Source organism: Octopus bimaculoides, chromosome 4, assembly GCF_046866305.1.
Source record: "Octopus bimaculoides isolate indiv1 chromosome 4, ASM4686630v1, whole genome shotgun sequence".
Classification (NCBI taxonomy): domain Eukaryota; kingdom Metazoa; phylum Mollusca; class Cephalopoda; order Octopoda; family Octopodidae; genus Octopus; species Octopus bimaculoides.
Genome location: NC_142931.1, coordinates 122,735,622 through 122,758,768, shown reverse-complemented (window position 1 = coordinate 122,758,768; position 23,147 = coordinate 122,735,622). Strand labels below are relative to the sequence as shown.

Sequence of the window (23,147 nt, the reverse complement as noted above, 5' to 3'; positions counted from 1 at the left end):
TTCCATTCCCAGGGCCTCTGAGAAAGATTTTGTAAGATGGAACTTATGGACGCTGGACAATTTCCTCTTAAAATTGAAAAAGCAGTCAGGTTTTTTCTTTGTTTTTTTCTTTGTTTGGTGTGGCCAATGTTCTTCATGGTGGTATTAGAATGAGTGTAGAAGTGGTCTTTGGGCTGATCAAACATAATGATGGTAGTTGTAGCTTTGGACAAAAATTCAGACTTCATATGTGGTAGTTGGTCAGTTAGAAAACAAAGCTGTTTAATCAAAGGTTGAGGATATATATAGAGTAGTGTAGAAAATATTGATGAACTTGTAAACATTGTAGTTATTCAATAATGCTGGCTATATCTGTAAACATGTGCCTATGCTGTTCAGTCAGAAGAAGGCTGTTTGATTTGTAGCTGTTCATTATTAATATGGCTATATGTTTGAGTGTTAGGGTCACTAATGTATAAAATAAATGGAAGACAGCTGGCGAAGATTAAATTTATAAGCATGAGCTGTCCAATCAGGTTGAGGTCATCAATATGGTAAATAAAGATGCACAGGAATAACAATAATAAAGTTATATATTTATATTTTCCTTCATTTTCTCCCTGCTACATGAAAGAGACCTCTTTTGGTGAAATGGAACTATCATTTCAGAGTAGTAAAACAAAAACATATTCTTCCAAAGACTGTAAAGTATAAACTTAAAAATGAACAGTTGTTTATGCATATAAAAACTACACATCTTATATTACAACATTAATGAAAGAAAAGTGTACAGACACAAATGTGCTAGTAGGGTATGTATTATAGATATGTATGAGTTTGTAATGTCAACAGTATGATTTATGTCTTGTAGAAAATGAAGTATGAATAATACGGCTGAGGTAAACAGAATATTTGTAACCTGGCAAAAATAGATGTACAGCAATTGATTCCTCATTCAGCTTAATGTATCTTGTTTAAGATGACTAAAAATGTGAGTGGAAAACTGGTGATTCTAGGATATGGTAGAAAAAAAGAGTCAAGCAAAAGCTTGGAAACAGAGGCACCAACTTGCTAGGGGAAGCATATCGTTGAGTTAATCTCATTGTTAATCATTGTGTTTGTTTGCTGTTTAAATATTTAACCTCCCTGTCTCTCATCTATGTATCATCCTCTATGTTTTATGTTTGGCCCTGGTGGCCAATAAAGAAATCATCATCATCATTATTTAAAGATCAAATGGAAATTGTAGTTGTGATACCCGTGCCGGTGGCACGTAAAAAGCATCATCCGAACGTGGCTGATGTCAGCGCCGCCTTGACTGGCTTCTGTGCCGGTGGCACGTAAAAAGCACCAACCAATCGTGGCTGTTGCCAGCCTCCTCTGGCCCCTGTGCTGGTGGCACGTAAAAAGCATCCACTACACTCATGGAGTGGTTGGCATTAGGAAGGGCATCCAGCTGTAGAAACACTGCCAGATCAGACTGGAGCCTGGTGCAGCTTCCTGGCTTCTCAGACCCTGGTCGAACCATCCAACCCATGCTAGCATGGAAAACGGACGTTAAACGACGACGATGATGATGATGATTAAGAAAGGAGATAAATTGCCCAGTAGTATTTAGATATTTTTTTACACTCTGAGTTTAAAATACATTAGGATCAATTTTTTTTTTTCATCCTTTTGTTTGCAAAATAAGTGCAAATCAAGTATTAGTGTCAATTAAAAAGATTGTTCTCACTCTCTCAAATTTATGATCTTAGGCCTATTTTAGAAATCATTATTATTACTTTTTTTTTTTTAAGTAATCTTATTTTCATTGTTTGCTTTCACCACACAACCAAGTACAGCTCTATGTGCCTTTGGTACATGAAGTGTTGTTCTTTTGATTTTATGGTTTCTATTGTATTAAAAGTACTCTACATCAGATGTGTGTGCAGTGCTCAAAAGTATTATTTCCTGCATACTGTGTGTACAGGAAATATAAATCCTAGGGGTTTCGGTTACATATTTGTCTAGTCATTATTATCTATAGCCCTTGTGACAAATAAAAGAAATCATTAATATTATTATTGTATGCCATAACGAACAAACGGATATGTCAGAGCTTTGAGAAAAAGTAATTTTTAACCGGTTTATCTAAATTAAAAATTGCTTTTTTTTTTCTGTTCCATTTTTACTAACAAAAGGCTTGTGGATTGTTTGAACAACAACAACAACAACAACAACAGCAGCAGCAGCAGCAGCAACAACAACCATTGATGCCTGTTAATCCTCTACTACATGTTTGGAATATGTACAAAACACTGCAAGTGAGAGGCGACAATGGTTTCAACTGAATCACTGAGCCTAATGAAGCAATCAATATTAAAATGACATCGTGAATAGAGAGAAAGAAAACTCCGAGCCAAGGGTGAAACTGATTTATGTCATTCTCTAGTGAATGTTCATCATTTATTTATTCATGCTTCATTGATCGCAGTCTCTCACATCTGTTCTGCCCTTATCAGTGCAATGGACTTTCCCAGGATGGGATAGAAGCATTGGGAAGGAAATATCTTTACTGTGTCAAAATATATAAAGAGGATGCTGCTGTTGCTGCTGCTACTGCTACTGCTGCTGCTGATGATGATGATGAGGATGATGATGATAATGATGAGGATGATGATGATGACATAGTGAGAATAATGGTAGTGTGGTAAAGAAGGGGTGAGATTTGATGGTGATGATGATTCTGAGGAGGATAAAGGTGGGGGTTGTGGTGGTGTTGGTGGTGGTTGTGGTGGTGTTGGTGATGGTTGTGGTGGTGGTTGTGGTAGTGGCGTTGGCAGTGGTTATGGTGGTGTTGGCAGTGACTGTGGTGGTATTGGGGTGGTTGTGGTGGTGGTTGAGGTAGTGGTTGTGGTGATGGTGATGTTAGTGGTGGTGGTTGTGGTGGTGGTGGTTGTGGTGGTATTAGTGGTGATGATGATGGTGGTGTGTGGTGGTGATGATGATGATGGTGGTGGTGCTGGTGGTGGCTATGATAATGATGATGATGATGATGATGATGGTATTGGTAATGCTAGCAATCCTGATAGTATAATGATGTTGGTGGTGTTGGTGGTTATAGTAGTAGCAGTGAATGGTGGCACTGATGTAAGTGGTGGTGTAAGTAGTAGTGATGGTGGGTGATGGGTGTGGTGGTGTTGGTAGTGGTTGATGATGAAGATGCTGATGGTGATGATGGTTGGTGGGATGGGACTATGGAAATGAGAGAGAGATGATTGTGATGAGATAGTGAGGGGGATAAAATGAGGAGAGAAGGGGGTGATGCTGGCAGAGTTGGTACTGATGGTGAGGATGGTCTTGATAGTATGATAATGTTGATGATGCAGATGATGATGATGACGATGATGCAGATGATGATGATGATGATGATGATGATGATGATGATGATGATGATGATGATGATGCAGATGATGATGATGACGATGATGCAGATGATAATGCAGATGATGATGATGATGATGATGATGATGACAACGATGACGACAACTATGACGACGACGACGAAGACGACGACGATGATGATGATGATGATGATGATGATGATGATGATGATGATTGTGGTGTGGTCTGGTGGTAACAATGATTATAAGGATGATAGCCATCATCCTCATCATCATCATCATATCATCATCATCATCATCATCATCATCATCATCATCATCATCATCATAGCAAGTTCCTTGCCTATGAGGATATGATAATGAAGAGGAAATAAGTCAATTATCATTATAATAGTATATTTGAAAAATCTAGAACAATATGTCCACATGTAATAGAGTCAAAAATTCAGCTTTAGTGCCACAACCATCCTGCCAGACAATATCCTCCTGACACTTCTGTGGTGGTGATGGCGATGATGGTGGTAGTGGTGGTGATTGGGTTGGTGGTGGTGGGGATGGAAGTGAAGGCGGTATTGTCTATGTTCTCTGCTCTGAGTTCAAATGTTGTTGAGGTCAACTTTGCCTTTCAATCTTTGGCGGTTGATAAAGTAGTTACCAGGTGAACACTGGGGTCAATGTAATTGTTTATCCCCTTCCCTTAAAATTTCAAGCCTTGGGTCTATTGTAGGAAGAATTATCTAATATTTCCTTCCTTATTTACCGTAAATCCCCGAGTAAAATCCGCATTTTTTCCCAAAATTTAAAGGTCAAAATCCCTAGTGAGTACTATATACAAGGTTGAAAATGAAAAATATTTTCTAAGTAATGTCCGAGTCTCTATTTGCTGTCCGACAATGTTTATTCAGACGCATTTTGTGATGTCGGGCTTGTAACTGATAGTAATAAATATGTAAAGGCAATTTACTTAATATTTATTTTTCACTGTTATTTCTTTATTTTCTGCAAAGTGCACAAAAAAGCTACACGTTTGCATTATGTTATATATACAATAATAATAAAGGACGTTACTGTATATATGTTTACAAACCAAGGACTTTATATAGACTTCCTTGATTCAAGTTAGAGAAGGGGTGCGTATTATACACAAGGTTTAGGTTTTTCAGAGGTACAGCCCCCTAAAAATTTCTTGTGTATTATACTCAAGGGCAGACTATACTTGAGGATTCATGGTAATACAGTTATGAATGATTTGAGGAAGATTTGGCAACCATCTCTAGCCAGTGGAACAACCACATAGAAACTCTCACTTTGGATTAGTAGTGGTATTATTGAGCATACCAACTACCATCAATCTATAGTGATTTCAGGTTCAAGATAATGTAGATCTGATTTGCACTATGTATCCTTTTTTAAAACATCATCTGGTGTAATTTGGGGGATATTTGGCAGCTCTGTCTGGTACAGCGTTTCTCAACCGGGGTTCTCTGGAATCCTAGGGTTCTGCAAAAGGTTCTTAGGGATTCCAAGAGAAAGAATGAGATAAGCTAATGCCAATTTCATGATCATAATATTACTATACATACACAACATATTATTGGTTATTGTAATATTGTAAAATAGACATCATCCTATCTAACCTATTGTTATCAAAAATATATAACAACCACTGGGGATATACTTACTATGATGACAAAAATATGAGCAAGATATGATATATAATTTTTTTTTTGTGCAGGGATTCCTTGAGACATGTAATTTATTTTAAGGGTTACACAAGGGTAAGAAGGTTGAGAAACACTGTTCTAGTGGGTCGAACAACCATACAGAGGTTCACTCTTTGGCTTGGTGGTGATGATGTTGCTGTTGGTAGAAGTGAGTCACATAAGTTGCAGTGTCTTTCTTCTTAACTGGCTCACTGCAAGCAAAGATATGGAATATATATGTCTGCATATACTTGTTGTTGTTATTGTTGGTTGGGCTCAGGTTGGCTCTGATCAGATAAACTTATAATTAAAGACATTCCAGCCATGATCCTTTTATTCTGTTATTCTTTTATTTGTTTCAGTCATTTGACTGCGGCTAAGCTGGAGCACCACCTTAAAGGGTTTTCTTAGTCAAAGAAAACAACTCCAAGACTTATTCTTTGGAAGTCTAGTACTTATACTATTGGTCCCTTTTGCCAAACTGCTAAGTTACAGGGACTGTAAACACACCAATATCGGTTGTTAAGTGATGGTGGGGGAAGAAATACAGACACAAAGACACACACACATAAATATATACATACATACATACATATATACGACGGGCTTCTTTCAGTTTCTGTCTATCAAATCCACTCACAAGGCTTTGGTCAGGCTGAGGCTATCGTAGAAGACACTTGCCCAAGGTGTCACACAGTTGGACTGAACCCAGAACCATGTGGTTGAGAAGCAATCTTCTTACCACAGAGCCTATTTTTTTTTCGTATTGAGGGGTATAGTTTGAGGAAAATTTAAGTTGCTATTTCCATCAGGTTTAGAAGAATCCCCCTGCATATCATCCAATACACATGGGCAAGGAAACATAACAAGACTCATTCTCCTCTAGGCTGTGTGCCAATATGATGAATTGAAATCAGTACTGAAAGCTAATAAACATTATGAATCAATGAGGGAACTTTTATGTGGCTGCTTGACTTGTTAGAAATAGCAGTCCAAATCTCAATCAAATTACACTCTAACATCTTTAAAAAAAAAAAAGTGATTTAATAATGTAGTCCTGAATATATTGCCGAGGCATAAAAAAAAAGGCAAGCTGGAAAAGTGATTATGACTAAACTGTCTTTGTTCATAGGTTTGCATGATCAGGGCTGATCTGTGGCTAAAGAAAAGCAATAACTACAAAACGTTTGTTACTTATGAAATACTTCATCATCATCATCATTGTCGTTTAACGTCCGCTTTCCATGCTAGCATGGGTTGGACGATTTGACTGAGGACTGGTGGACCAGGAGGCGACACCAGGCTCCAATCTGATTTGGCATGGTTTCTATGGCTGGATGCCCTTCCTAACGCCAACCACTCTGAGTAGGTGCTTTTACATACCACCGGCATGAGGGCCAGTCAGGCGGTACTGGCGATGGCTATGCTCAGAATGGTGTATTTTACGTGCCACTTGTACAGGAGCCAGTCCAGTGGCACTGGCAACGATCTCGCTTGAATGTCTATTCACGTGCCACTGGCACAAGTGCCAGGGAGGCGACGTTGGTAACGATCAACAGCCACGCTTGAAATGGTGTTAAAAAATAGATCCTCCCTATGGCACATATTTGCCCCTAATTGGATTGGGTAACTGAGACATGAGTGTCTTTGACATGGACACAGTACAGCTGTGGTGTTTGTGCTACAAAATAGTATGAACATTAACAACAAAGTAACGTTTGTAGTATTTTCTTACGAAATGGTGTTGTTATTGTTGTTGTTGTTTTGCCTTAAGTTAGCCTAACTGAGCAGACCTACTATAATCAAGGATGTTCTATTTATAATCATCTCATCTATCTTTTATTCACACATAAAGTATATATGACTACATTCTCCAATGTATCCATCCTTTTTGCCTTTTTGGATGGTAAAATGTACTCTCAACAAGATTCAGCCATTATTCTGCATAGTGGTGACATTCAGGTGATAGCTGTTCTACTATAAGAATATCCATGAGTACTTATCCAGCCTGTGTCCTCCTATGGCAACACAACAGGTTTTTTCAGGCATAAACACAGTTTTCTTCAAATGAGGAAGAGCAATAAAAGAAGCTCCATAAATTTCATACTCATGTTCAAGCTTGTCAAATCATTGTATCTCCACTAGTTTTCCATTTTTAGCAGTTGAAACATTACATATAATTTTTAGAACACTATGAAAAGGAAATTTAATGTTAGATCTTAGAATGAGAAAACTCTACTGGGTGATGGCTTTTGTTTCGGGAGAAAAACAGTTCTTGCCTCACAAATTTTAAACAAATACAACACTGATATTGCTGAAACACATTTTCCTGGAGTAGTCAACTAGAAGAATTAAGAGGAAATTACTCTTTTAATTGGATAAGCAAGGAAGAAGATGAAACTAGGTCACCTGGTATTGGGTTTGCAGTAAAACCTACCATTACTAAACAACCATTATCACTTCCCCATGGTTGAGGTGATCACATTATGACATTAACAGTGGCTCTGAAGGAGGAGAATTCACCATATCTAATAAGATGCTATGCTCCAATAATGTCGCATAATAACACAACAAAGAATAGTTTACATTCTGTTATCTTTAAAATCTCTGCTACGGCTTAGAGATTTTATTGTGAAAATGGGTTCTGATTCTAATACTTGGTCTAGAGTGATCAGTAAACACAATGTAGACAAAATGAATAGCAATGGGCTGCTTCTAATTTTCTTTTGTAATGAACTTGAACTCCTTTTCACAAATACACTGTTTCAGCTACCATATAACTATAAAACAACTTTGATGTATCTTCATTTCACAAGGAATAGGATTTAATTTATTACAAAATCATTCCATCATTCCCCCGCAAAAAAATGAAATTTTTTTCTTTGTGTGTGCATTCCACACACCCCTTATTGACTGTTGGATCATTCCTGTGTGGAAAAATAGCTTTCAAAATTTCAGAAAAACAATAATGTGGAAAAATAAAAAAAGCTTCCAGATGTGTAAATGCCAAGCACTCAAGAGTGAGGATAAAGAACATGAACTCTCAGATAGATTAGATGCAAGAGTCAAATATAATTATTACAGAAAGTTGGAGGTGCTCCAAGGAAGCAACATATTCTGCTTCATTTGAAATACTTGAACTCAGACTGCTTGGTAACGACCATCATCAGGATTGGTTCAACAAGAACAACCTTGAAATCTCTCTTATATTCCATATTTTACGCAAAACTTCAACATCCAAGGAAAATGACGAGTTACAAAGATGACCTACATTGAGATGAAAAGACCAGTAGTAAAGTCTCTAACAAGTATGATAGTAGTTAAGTGGACACACTAAGCTACAGAGATTCAGTTTGCAGCAGATAGAAAGGACATTAAGATTTGCAAAAGGAGGTTTATAGACTGGTTTACATCCTGTCATGACTGCTAATGGTAAAAAATTGCTAACTGAAAAACAAAATTAGATTTTACAAAAAAGGAAGGAACACTTTGAAATGGTTTGATTACTGATTCAAAATTGTAGGATATTCTTCCATCAATTTCACAAAACCCAGAAATAGTACAACTTTTAAATGAACCTAAGCTTATTGCTGTCCAAGTTACAACAAAATAGCATATGGGAAACTCTGGGTCAAAACAGCATATTTCTTGAAGCCTACAAATATGGTGGCAAAAAAGCCTACAAATATGGTGGCAAAAAAGCCTACAAATATAGTGACAAAAAAAGCATCTCACACACACACCCTTGCATATATTTTGATGATTCCGCTTGTCTTCTTATTCACCATATAACTATCCTCACCTCCTCACTTCCAAGGTTTCTACATACACATACAATCATACAATATGATTAAACACACCAACACCTCGCATCCCTACTAACTCACACTACTACACTTCCTCATCTTCCAACATGGCCTCAGATCCAACACAGAGGCCTACATTAAGTGCTTGGAGGAGGTAGTGCTGCCCTGAGTCACGAGGGTAGCTGCTGGAAGACTCTATGTCTGGCAACAGGACTCTGCACCATGCCACACAAGCAGGAGAACCCAGTCATGGCTGTCCGATAATTTCTGTGACCACATTACCCCTAACATCTGGCCACCTAACTCTCCAGACTGCAACCCCCTTGATTATTATGTGTGGGGCACAGTTGAGTGAGAGACCAACAAAACTCCATGTAACACCAAAGATGAACTGAAGGCAAGGATTATGACATCATTCACCAACTTAAACAAGGAAACCATCTGGAACAGTTGCAGGAGATTCTGAAGTCGTCTGGATGCCGTGGTTGAAGCCAATGGCGATTTTATTACATAAATTTACTCTTTAGTATTTCAAGATATTTTTATGTAATTTTGGCAAATATATCTGTTAAAATGAGATGTCAGTGTTAATTTCATTTTTGCATAATTTAGACAACAGTTTATCCACCCCACCCTGTATATATATATATATATATATATATATATATATATATATATATATATATACACACACACACACATACATGCATTTAGTCAAGGCAATGCAGCAGCATGGACACAATCCAAAGACTGAAACAAATAAAAGATAAAAGACACACACACGCACGCACGCACGCACGCACGCACGCACGCACGCACGCACACGCACACACACACACACACACACCTGTAGCAAATACTTTGTTTATTATCTCACTGTTCTAATTTATAATCACTGCAGGTGTCACATCTCCAGAATTGAGAAAAATAGTAACAGTAATATGCTGATGATCAATTTATCTTTTCCTCTTATAAAAATTAACCTCCTGCTTAGTTTGAAAGAATCCAATTACTGACAATCAACATGACTGCAAGCCATAAGTTGCAATATACTGTTCAGGCATCTAAAATTAAAACTCAACCAGGTATCATATTTACTTACATCAGATTATTTCCTTGTGTTTAAAACACATGGGTGTGCGCACACACACACACACACACACACAGACACAGACACACACACACACACACACACACACATGCACACATAACTTGAGTCAATTCAAAATGATTGATAGATTTGACTCTCCTGTAAGCATGGAGTCTAACCATGAGTAAATACTTTGTTTTGTTGTTTGCTATGAATTGATTAACAACACCAAATACTACTGACACCCCCATCATCATTATCATCATTATCATCATTATACACACACACACGCACATGCACACACACACACACACACACACACACACACACACACACACACATATATATATAAATGCTGGTCATTCACTCTATTTTAAGTATAACCACTTTCACATTACAGACATATATATTTGTAACAGAGGTTTTGTAGCTTTTCTATCAAGGACCTCAGATAATTACTTACGCTCTGATATAGATTTAAATTTTTGTGATAAATCTAATACAAAATTTTGTCAAGTGTAATATCAACACACTCCTGTGCATTCATCCAGAATGGATTTCCATCCCAAATAGTGGGTGAGTGCATTTATAGACATAAAGTACAACAGTGCAAGTGTTGCTGGAGCTGTGTGAATGTAAGCATCCTCTGTTGGTCTCCTGATATGTGACCTTTCATGGATGACATGTCTGGCTTCTGAAAGTGTAATGCAACCACAGGCTATGCATGTGAGACTGTCTCTGGGTAATCTACCATGCAGAACTTTAACATCCTGCTGATTTTGAAGTATTACATTTCACTATTTGATGAGCAATTTGAATTTTCTCAAACTACAGGCTGTTCTTCTTAATCGACCACCATTCCTTCCTGTTCCTTGTGGTTGATCACAATAAACAGTATTAATCTTTTATCTTTTACTTGTTTCAGTTATGAGACTGTGGTCATGCTGGGGCACTGCCTTGAAGAAATTCGAATTGGGTAAACTGACCCCAGTGCTTAATTTGCTTAATTTTTTAAAGCCTGGTACTTATTCTATCATTCTCTTTTGCTGAACCACTATGTTACAGCGATGTAAATACACAAAGATCTTTTGTCAAACAGTAGTGGGGACAAACACAGGCACGCACACACACATGCACACACACACACACACACACACACACACACAGAGGCACGCGCATACACATATGCACACATACACACTCGCACACATACGTGCATGCATGCACATGCACACACACACATACACATACACACGCACACACATGATGGGCTTCTTTCAGTTTCTGTCTACTATATCCACTCACAAGGTATTGGGTGGGCATAATCGAAGACACTTGCAGAAAGTGCCACATTGTGGAACTGAACCTGGAACCTTTTGGCTAGGAATCAAACTTCTTAGCATATCATCTGTTGAGATTTACTTCTCCAGTGTCCCATATGCAACTGAAGCATTCTCAATCATTAAGTTTATTTCAGAATCTAAGGATCCATTCCTGGAGGCAGAGCTGCATGTTACAACAAAGAATCCACTACATCCCTTGGTACAGGCACAAGCAATAAGAAAGATTCATTATTTTCTGAATACCTCGTTTTGAGTGAACCATAGGACGAAAATTGCTGGCATATAACAATTCACAATCTAGAGTTGCAAAGGTCTTGGTTGGCATACTGCATGCAAATATACACACATTCGTGCATGCCTGAACAATGACATACATACATACATACATGCATACATACATGCATACATACATACATACATACATACATACATACATACATACATACACACAAACAAAAATACCCTGTTGTTGATGTTGAAATTCCAATGAAGGAACCTTGGATCTAAATTAGAAACTGGTTCTTTCTCTATTGACAAGAAATCTTGAAATAAACTGAATAATGACATATGTACATGCATACATACATACATGCATACATACATACATGCATGCATGCATGTATTCATATGTACATATATACATACATACATACATACATACATACATACATACATATATGTATGTATACAGCTAACCATTTATCTGTCCATTGAACCTCTGTAAGCATTCAAGTGTCTATTTCGGTGCCTATCCACTGATCATTCAAACTGTCTTCTATCTATCAGTCTCTTTTTCTATCTGTCTCTCTGCTTGTCTATCTATCTATCTATCTATCTATCTATCTATCTATCTATCTATCTATCTATCTATCTACCTACCTATCTATCTATCTACCTACCTACCTACCTACCTACCTACCTACCTACCTGTCAGCATACTTATCAATGTTCATCTCATCTATCTACTAACCAGCTGTCCATCCATGTGTCTAGCTCACAGCCTGCTTGGCAGAGGCAAGTTCAACTTGTATACTAATCTAAGATCCAAAGAATAATTTCTTACAAATTACCAGCAAAACTAATTAGGGTTCTCTTTATTAACTGAATTATTTTTCAATATATCCCTGAGCTCTCGCTCCTACCATCTTACATGGCACTATCTCTGAGAACAAGTAATAACAGATAATTCGCCATTGCACTGATATCTGTGTGTGTACTTGTGTGTATGTGTGTGTGTGTTTCAGTACATGTTATGCTTGAGTATTTCAGTGTGTAACTATATATGTGTGTATATACGCATGTGTATGTATGTGTGCATAAGTATATACATTTGTGTGTCTGTAAGCCTGAGTCACATACACACATATATGTATATACATATATATATATATGTATGTGTGTTTGTGTATGTATATATATATATATATAGCCTTTATATATATATATTTATATTTATATATTTATATATTTGATCCTTTATATTGAACACTCAATATTTCATCTACATTCAATACTTTCTTTCATGGTGCCATCCATTTTTATTTTATTTTATTTTATATTGTATATTGTATATTATATTATATATTGTATATTCCATATTCTATACCCCACATTAGTTCTGCAGGAATATAAATAAAACATAAAAAACAGACAGTGTTGGAACTCTTTTAAGCAAAATAATATATTCCTCTATACACAATCATACAAAAAAACCCCACCTTTTTTGTATTTATTTTTACTCGCATATATATATATATATATATATATATATATATATATATAAGTACATGATACAGATATTATACATACATGTGTTGTTATATATTGTTATATTTGAGGATGGTCATCTTTTGCCAATAAACAAACACACTATTTATTTGCTCTTCCCTTTATTATTATTATTATTATTTTATGTTTGACTTTTGCTTTGCATTTGTACAAGTTGGATCCAAGTCTCACCCAGAGACCTCAAGAGACAACAAGTTAGAAGTTCATGTAGGTGTTATGCCTAGGGTACCATATATTTGAATTTGTACAGTGTTGTTCTAGAGAATGTTTTAAAATTTAAGATCACATAGACAGTATTTTACGTAGGATATGGGCAGTTCCCATGAGCACTATCTTTTGAACTTCAGCCATTTTGGGGTTTCCTGGTATCTGAGCTAGGTAGTAATCAGCCAATTATTATTATTATTATTATTATTATTATTATTATTATTATTATTATTATTATTATTATTATTATCATTGACAATCTAATAATGATAATGATAATAATGATAATAATAATAATAATAATAATAATAATAGGAGAGTATTGTAGTTCGCTTGAAGCATTGTGTATTGTTTGTAAAGAATAAAAAGTTTAGGAAGGTATAACAATGCAATATAGAACAAAAAATGGACTGTATACCTGTTGTAACTTGGTAAACTGTAGTTCGATGATATTTCGGAATTAGAATTTCATCTTCAGATCTTATTTGCTGGAGTCTCTGCTATAAACTGTTTTCCAACGGTTTTTCTTTTTTCTGAAGCGTCTCAGGAGTGGTCTCACGAAGCTTCTTCTGGAATTCCTCATGAGAAGTGCGTGAGGTCGGCTGTTTCAATCTCGTGTGTGTTGTGTTGAAACATCTGTGGCGCTGCTTCTAAGTTGTGTTATACGTGCAGCTTCTCTTTTTTCTTTCTTTCTTTTTTTTTGCCCTTCTTTTTTTTGTTGTAAACAATATATGAGCATGTTATTAAGAATTAAACTACACACATCCAGATGTAGCTAAATAATATATTGATTACCAACTTCCATCCTATTGTTAATTTGGGGTCCTAGTCTGTGTATGAGTAAAGCTTCCTTGATTCTTAAATTACCCAAATTTCTTTCATTGGCCTCAATTGTGACTGTTATGCTTTTATCAGTGTTCCGGCATCTATCTAGATGTTTTCTGAAGGAGGAGGTTCTTGTGTTCAGATGTTCTTTGATGCGGATGTGTAACAGTCTTGTTGTGCTACCCACATAGAACTTATTGCATTTGTTACATTGTATTTTATATACAACATTTACCTGTTGGCATAAATCTGTGTCACGGATGGGACAATTTGTTAATGTGCATTGATTGTTGTCCCTTATTAGTTTCTTTGCAAGGTGTCCTCTCAGAGAGGGGCCGGAGTGGGCTAGTTGTATATCTAGCCCTTCTCTTCGTATGGCTCTTCGGATGGCTGTAGTTATCCTCTCGCTAAAATGGGGTATTTTAAGGAAGCATGTGTTGCTGGGTTTTCTATGTGTTCGGCATGTTGGTCATCTTGGATACTTAAGCCGATTTACAATGGATCTAGGATATCCGTTGGTTTTCAATATGTCTAGGAAGCGTGTAGTGTGGGTCACCTTGTCCTCCGTTCTGCTGCATTTGCCTTGGATGCGTGCAAGTTCGTTTCTGGCGTATCCTATTTTGGCACCGAGTGGAAGTGCTGAATTGTATTGGACAAACATATCTCTACTGGCTGCTTTCCTATAGAACTCGGTGTGGATCTCCCCTTCTTCCGTTATATTCAATTTGAAATCAAGTAATGATAGTGATCCAGTGATGTTGGGATGTTCTATAGTGAACTTTATGTTCATGTCCATGTTATTGAACGTTGTGAATATTCTTTCAGCCTCATCACGTGAGGTTGTGAGTATGAGGATGTCATCTATGTACCTGGTGAAGAAGGCACATGAGCGGCAGATGTTGAGTGCTCGACGTTCCAGATGGTTCATATATGTGATGGCTAGTAGGCCCGAGAGACTGGATCCCATGGGGAGACCTGTTGTCTGTTTGTATATATGGTCCTGGAAAGCGAAGTAGGTGTTGTCCACGATGATGGACAAAAGTTGGTGGATATCAGCTGCGGTAAGTCCGAAGCATTGGGTGTTGGACGTTATTATGCAGTCAGTCAATAGGTTGACCGCTGAGTGTGCTGGTACTGTTGTGTACATTGAGACAACGTCAAGACTAAAGGCGTATCTGTTTTGCCTGAGTTGGTCTAGGGGTAATTGGTGTAGTCTTTTAATGACTTCGTCGGAGTTCTTTACATGTCCCGGAAAGGTGGAGAGTATGGGTTTATAATAATGATAATAATAATAATAATAATAATAATAATAATAATAATAATAATGATAAAGTTAAAGTGAACATCAAATAAATAGTTTGTGTTTATTGGCAAAAGATGACCATCCCCAAATATAACAATATCTGTTTCAACACATGATTTCACATCAAGAATCAGCAAAACAAATATATAAACACACACACACACACACACACACACACACACACACACACACATGCACACACATATAAATGCATGTTTATATATACATATATGCATACACAAATGCATACAAATCTGAATATTTATATATACTCACACATACATATGTGCACAAAGATACACACGCGCACGCGCACGCGCACACACACTAAACGATGATGATGATGGTGATGATAATATTTACAAATATACATACAAACACACAGAATGTCACACTGATAAAGATTTTAGTCTTATAGTTCGTTATTCTCTTCGTTACACAGCTATGTGTGAACTTATGCATGTATGTATACTTGTAGATATTTGTATACACACACACACTTACACACACACACACACACACACACACACACACACACACACACACACACACACACACACATACATATACATATATACACAACGGGCATCCAGCCATAGAAACCATGTCAAAACTGACAACTGGAACCAGGTGTGGTCCTCTAGCTTGCCAATTCCTGTCAAACCATCCAACCAATGCTAACATGGAAAACGGACACTAAATGGTGATGATGATGATGATGATGATGATGATGACATAAATTCATATATACATACACACACACACACACACACACACACGTATATATACATGTGTCATGTACTTGAGTCACCTTGGAATATTTTCATCATTAGAGCTGTTTATAATACATATATTTATATTATATACATACACACACACACACGTGTGTGTATGTGTGTGTGTAGAGAGAGAGAGAGAGAGATCAATAAAATAAGTACTAGGCTTACAAAGAAATCCTGGGGTCAATTTTTTTGACTAAAGGCAGTGCTCCAGCATGGCTGCAGTCAAATGACTGAAACAAATACAAGAATATATACATACACACACACACACACACACACACACACACATATATATGTGTCCAGTTACTAATTCTTTTCTTCCTTGGCTATCGCCGAGCAAACATACGAACTTACTTCGTCCTGCTTCCAGTTCGTTGCTTCAAAGCATTCAATATACACATAATTTTTCCCGTCTGGCCGCATAGCCTTTTCCGTTTGTTTTCCTGTCTTGTTTTCTGTCCGCCACTACATTCCTCCATGCTACAAATTTTATTTGTGTATGCAAATTTAATTTGTGGTCTGTGGGAAGAGCCATTTTAACAATGCGTCCTGTCCTAACTCTTCGAAAAGCCTGTGTTTCAAACATTTCATCAAAATTTTCTTCAAAAATTTTCATCAAAAATTTTCGTCAATATTTTCATCAAAAATTTTCATCAAAATTCGATGAAAATTTGCGATGAAAATTTTTGATGAAAATTTTGATGAAATTTTTGATGAAAATTTTTGATGAAAATTTTTGATGAAATTTTTGATGAAAATTTTTTATGAAAATTTTTTATGAAATTTTTGATGAAGATTTTTGATGAAAATTTTTTATGAAAATTTTTGATGGAAAATTTTGATGGAAATTTTGATGAAAATTTTTTATGAAAATTTTGATGAAAATTTTGATACACACACACATATATATGTATATGTATGTGTATATATATATATATAGAGAGAGAGAGAGAGATAGATAAAGAGATAGATAGATAGATAGATAGATAGATAGATAGATAGATAGATAGATAGATAGATAGATAGATAGATAATAGATAGATAGATAGATAGATAGATAGATAGATACAGGGTGTCATTTTTTTGAGGACACCTCTTTTAAGAGCTCTAGCTTTCTTGTAACTTATTTTTTTAAACCTTACTTTTTAGATGAATAATGTCAGACATCAGGTTGACTCAGCAAATGAAAAGGCATGCTGTCATTGTTGCCTTAAAAGTGCAACATAGTGATATAGAGATAGCTCATTTCCTGAAAGTTGCCCAAACCTTCATTGTCGAAATTCAAGAGGAGCTGGGAAAATGCTGTTGAGGATCCAATATCAGCAGCTGAATGCAAAATGCATGCACAGGATCCTCATACTACCAGAATACTTGACTTTGTACAATAAGTTCAAGAAAAAGATCAATAAAATCCACAGGAAATCAGAGCTATTGCAAAGGACCTCAAGATTTCAGAATGCACCATCAGAAGCATTGTGCATGAGGATATCTGATACAAGTTATATCAGATGTGGAAGGGTCATTTTATGTTGGATGTGACAAGAGAATTGTTTGATCCACGCAAAGTGCTTACTAAGCAAGTTGAAACAGCAAGTGGTTGGAATGCTTTGGTTTTTCTCCAATTTGAAAATCTTCAAATCAGGACCAAAAGTTAAACTGAAGGAATGACAGATGGTTATGCACAGATCCAAATGAGGTTTGTATGATCATGCATACTAAGTTCCCAGCAACTGTGATGGTTATAGGAGTCATCAGCATCGAGAGAGATGTCATGCCGTCTCATGTTTTTTTCTCACAGGGTTTAAGAGTCAATGCTGCTGTCTACACAGAGGTGTTGGAAAAAGTGAAGCCCTGGATAGTCAGAGTATGCAACAGAAGACCATACATCTTCCAGCAAGAGTCCATGCTATGTCATAAGGCTTGGACAAGCCAAGCATAGAAGTGTACCAATTTCCACAACCATGTTCTCCCAGACATATGGTATCCTTGCTCACCAGACCTCAATCCACTGGACTATTATGTCTGGGTGTAGCTGAGAGTGAGGTCAATCAACATCTCCTTAACATCATACAGTCTCTCAAAATTGTCATAACTGGTTTTCCATAACTGGTTATGGCAAACTATGTTCAAAATTGATAAAGATCATCTGATTCAGGCATGTCCATACTTCTGACCCTGTATTGAAGCAGTCACTGATGCTTATGGTGGATTCATTGAATATGTGATAAAAGGATTCTCAAAATTATTTGCAACAATTGCTTTTCAAATACAGCTTTTCTTTGATGAGATACGTGTCTTCTAAATTCATCCAGGAATCTCAAAGACTGACGTACCTTGTATAAACACACACAAATATGTGTGTGTGTGTGTGTGTGTGTGTGTGTGTGTGTGTGTGTGTGTGTGTGTGTGTGTGTGTGTGTGTGTGTGTGTGTGTGTGTGTGTGTATCTTTATATGTGTACATATATAATCACACAACTATTGATTAAAATCACCTTATAATGTTTAATCAGTTGCTCAATTGATAAAATCACTTACAAAAGGAAGATAAATAAAAAAAAATGAATAAAAACTAGGACAGTAGAGCAAAAAGTAGGACCATCATCGTCGTCTTCATCGTCGTCGTTGTCATCATCATCATCACCATCATCATCATCCTCATTTCAATCTGTTGTGTTGGCTATGTTACATGCTTCTTGCCTATATGTTTAGAATAATATAGTTTTACATACATTGTTCTAAGGACACATTAGATGATGGAGTCATGGATATACAATGTCTGAAGAAAAGAAGGCTTGGTTACAGCCAGATTGTACTTTCTCATAGATCGTCTCCACCAGTATAGTCCTGGAACTAAGTAACCACAATTAATATATGGTTTGTAAATTTGTGTTTTTCCAGCAAATAATATATTTGAGCCACAAATTACTCCTGTCCATCTTGGAAAACCCAATCCCTCTTCAACAAATCACAATAAACTACAGTAAATGCAAATCATCTCTTACCTTATTCTCACATAAACCAGTGTTTCCCAACCTATTTTCCCCCTGGCCCCACGGTAACTTTCTGTATTGAGTTCTAACAACTTAACATCTGGTTATTAGTATCACTAAGCCTAAGTGAAATCATTATCTATATATGTATATGTATATATATATATATATATATATATAATTTTTTTTTCCTGGTGAAGGCTTGTTTATGGGGTTACCCTGGGTTTCCCATCCATAAAGGGCTTAACCTTAGGGTGTATTGTCAGACCCCAAGACTTGTTGGCCTAAGACCTCTTAAACAAACACTTTATTTTAATGACTCCAAGGAAGCTACATGATGTTGCACAAGCACTCAGCTTTGAATGCACTGCTTTTTATTGCAGAAACAGTTGTAAGCTATGAAATTGATTACATAATTTCTGTTCTTTTGTCATTAAATTAATTTCACACCTACTTACATACATACATATATACATACATACACGCACATACATACATACGTACATACATACATACATACATACATACATACATGAACATACATACATATGTACATACATGCATACGTACATACATGCATACATACATACATACATATACATACATACATACATGCATGCATGCATGCGTGCATACATGCATACATACGTATAATGAGGCCTAAGTGTGCCTTACATCATAAAGGAAAAGTTAAGTGGTTGATGTTCAAATTTCCACTCACTAACATAAACCACTTTATGATGTCTAATGATATATAATGTCTTCCTTTCTGTCTCTTCATTGTTACTACAATGGTCTCTGTACTTCTGTGCTTACTAACTCTGTATCATCCACATTCAGCCTTGTACACTGCACCTGTTACTTCCCCCACCCTACTCCACACTACCCCCATCTCACTGCTTTAGTTACTGCCATTAAAAATCTTACAAAAGCCTGCTTAGCCATCCCCGTTCATTCTAATAATCTTTGCACCTTCATGAACTCATTGTTTTCAAAGGAATATTCCAAAGAGATAGTTTCCATACGTGTTTGTTTATATTGGCACTAAAGCCAATGTCATTTCCTTTACAAAAATCAAGTGAGTCTACATTATATATAAAAAAGAAATCACTAATATAATCCACAATTTCTAATGACCCAAACTAGAAATATCTACAATGTTTAGATAACAGGATAACAGCTGAATGGAATTTGGCCAAAACAAATACTTGCATTTGATAATTGGACACAGAAAACTGCTTTTTCAATGAAAAACATTAACATCATTGGTTTCGCTGTTTTCCCTGTTCCACAAAATAACTACTACAAATACCTAGTTACAGATAAAAAGATTTTACACTAGACTTTAAAAAAACCTGTTGAAGCTTTGCTCTTATTATATGGCAATATCTCACAATGCATTTGTAGTACCAATAACTGTATGATCGTTTGGAATATTTGACTGGACTACACAGGAATTCTGCACTATTGGCATTAAAAACTGCAAGATCAAGTCAGACAGGTTTTGAGAGCTGAATAGTATCATTGAGATTGCATTCAATAAACACTAGTAACAAAAGCAGATATATTAATCAAGTGTTCAAAAGTAGGGAGGGCAATATCTTATGAATTGTGAGTGAACTCCTCAAGAACCACTCAGTGCTTGAAAGTAAGCCATGCAGCTTCAGGACTATTGAATGGACATGCCGGGCAAAATGCTTAGCGGTATTTTGTCTATCTTCATTTTCTGAGTTCAAATTCCACTGAGGTCGACTTTGCCTTTCATCCTTTCGGGGTCGATAAATTTAGTACCAGTTGCATACTGGGGTTGATCTAATTGACTGCCCTCATTCCCCCTAAATTTCGGGCCCTGTGTCTAGAGTAGAAAAGATATCTATTTTAAGGCAGCAAGCTGGCAGAAATGTTAGCATGCCGGGTAAAATGCTTATTGGTATTTCATCTGTCTTTACGTTCTGAGTTCAAATTCTGCTGAGGTCGACTTTGCCTTTCATCCTTTCAGGGTTGATAAATTAAGTACCAGTTGCATACTGAGGGTTGATCTAATCGACTGGCCCCTCCCCCAAAATTTTGGGCTTTGTGCCTAGAGTAGAAAAGAACTATTGAATGGAGCAACCTTGAAAGAATGAAAAAAAAAAAATGAAAAAAAAAAGGCATTGGCAGAGTGATGCATACCATGCATGCAGATACATTTTTTTTGCAAATTATAGAGTGACTTACATTGTGTTGCTTACCCATGCTTTTTAATTGAATTGAATTAAGCTTTGTAAGTGTTTGACTAAACTTGCTTATTGGGAAATTTCTCAGTTGAATTCAAAAAAATTTTTTTTTAAAGTATCACCATTCATCATCATCATCATCATCATCGTTTAACGTCCGCTTTCCATGCTAGCATGGGTTGGACGATTTGACTGAGGACTGGCAAACCAGGTGGCTACACCAGGCTCCAATCTGATTTGGCAGAGTTTCTACAGCTGGATGCCCTTCATAACGCCAACCACTCTGAGAGTGTAGTGGGTATTTTTACGTGCCACCAGCATGAAGGCCAGTCAGGCGGTACTGGCAGTAGGTATTTATACTCTGCTGAAATTAAGAAACCATCTCATAAATAAATGAAACCCTTGAATCCATCACTATACACATACAAACGCATGCGCGCGCGCACACACACACACACACACACACACACACACACAGTCGCATATCTCTATATATATTTATATATGTTTGAAGATAATCAAACCAAATTTTCATCATTTTGAGGCACTTATCCAATGAGTATTTCTGCTAAACTTGGTGAAAATCTTTTCAGCCGTTTTTTCAGTAATTTTGCAAACACACAAACAGACTAAGATGAGTGATTACAATACCCTGTTTTCACTTACGTGTGCAGGATAAAAAAGAAAAAAAAAAAGAAGAAAATATTTTTTTCTGACTTTAGCACAAGGTCAGTAATTTTGAGGGGGAAAGGTTAAGTTGATTACATTGACCCCAGTACTGAACTGGTATTTATCTTATTGATCCTGATAGGATGAAAGGCAAAACTGACCTTGGTTTAATTTGAGCTCAGAAAGTTATGAGTTAGAAGAAATACTGCAAAGTATTGTTTTCCAACACTCTAACAATTCTGCCAGCTTGCTATCTTAACCCTTTCGATACCAACCCGGCTGAAACCGGCTCTGGTTCTGTAGTACAAATGTCTTGTTTTCATAAGTTATCAATTAAAATCTTCCATCAAACCTTAGTCACAATTTATGTTCCTAGCACTAGCTTAATGATAACTAAGTTATTTTACTAAATTCTTTGTTATATTTAAAATTAATTGGAAAAAACACAGAGTATCTCAACAGAAATATGGTTATTAGCAGCTTAAAATAGACACAATAACAAACGGGTTAAATATCATTAATATTGAAAAGAGGTATTACCTATCATGGATTTGTGACATTATGTCACATTTCAAAGGTCATGCTTTTGCAATCCAAGGGCAAGAGATGAGATAACTACAAAATACCTGCTGAACTAAAGCAACAGTGAAGCCAGTAAAGATACAATGGAAAATGTCAATTATGAAATATATCTGTGGAAGACATTACATGTGATCAGCAGTTTCTGAAAAATGTCATCAAGTTTCTACCTTCCCATGTAGCATGACATTGTTGCTAAAACGATATACAATGTCATGCATTAGAAGGACTGATATGAGTCAAACATAAAAAGATAAATTATGTTTTTATGTTGAGCATACAACATAAATCATGTGATTTTGGGTTCAGTCCTACTGCATGGCACCTTGGGCCCAGGCTGATCAAAGCCTTGTGAGTGCATTTGGTAGGTAGAAACTGAAAGATGCCCATGGTAAATATATATATATATATATATATATATTTATTTATTTATTATGCGCCCTTTTAAAGCCTAGCCAGGCTCATGAGCCCGGTTTCCTG

At 36.4% G+C, this 23,147-nt stretch overlaps 1 long non-coding RNA gene across 1 annotated transcript in view; it reads left to right on the top strand.

Annotated features, from left to right (window-relative positions):
• Positions 1–9,800: 9,800 nt before the first annotated feature.
• LOC128247626 (uncharacterized) overlaps positions 9,801–23,147 on the top strand; it is a 35,975-nt gene continuing 22,628 nt past the window's right edge. The window contains exon 1 of the long non-coding RNA XR_016241670.1: positions 9,801–9,959. This is a non-coding gene — a long non-coding RNA (uncharacterized LOC128247626). The remainder of the gene's footprint in view (positions 9,960–23,147) is intronic.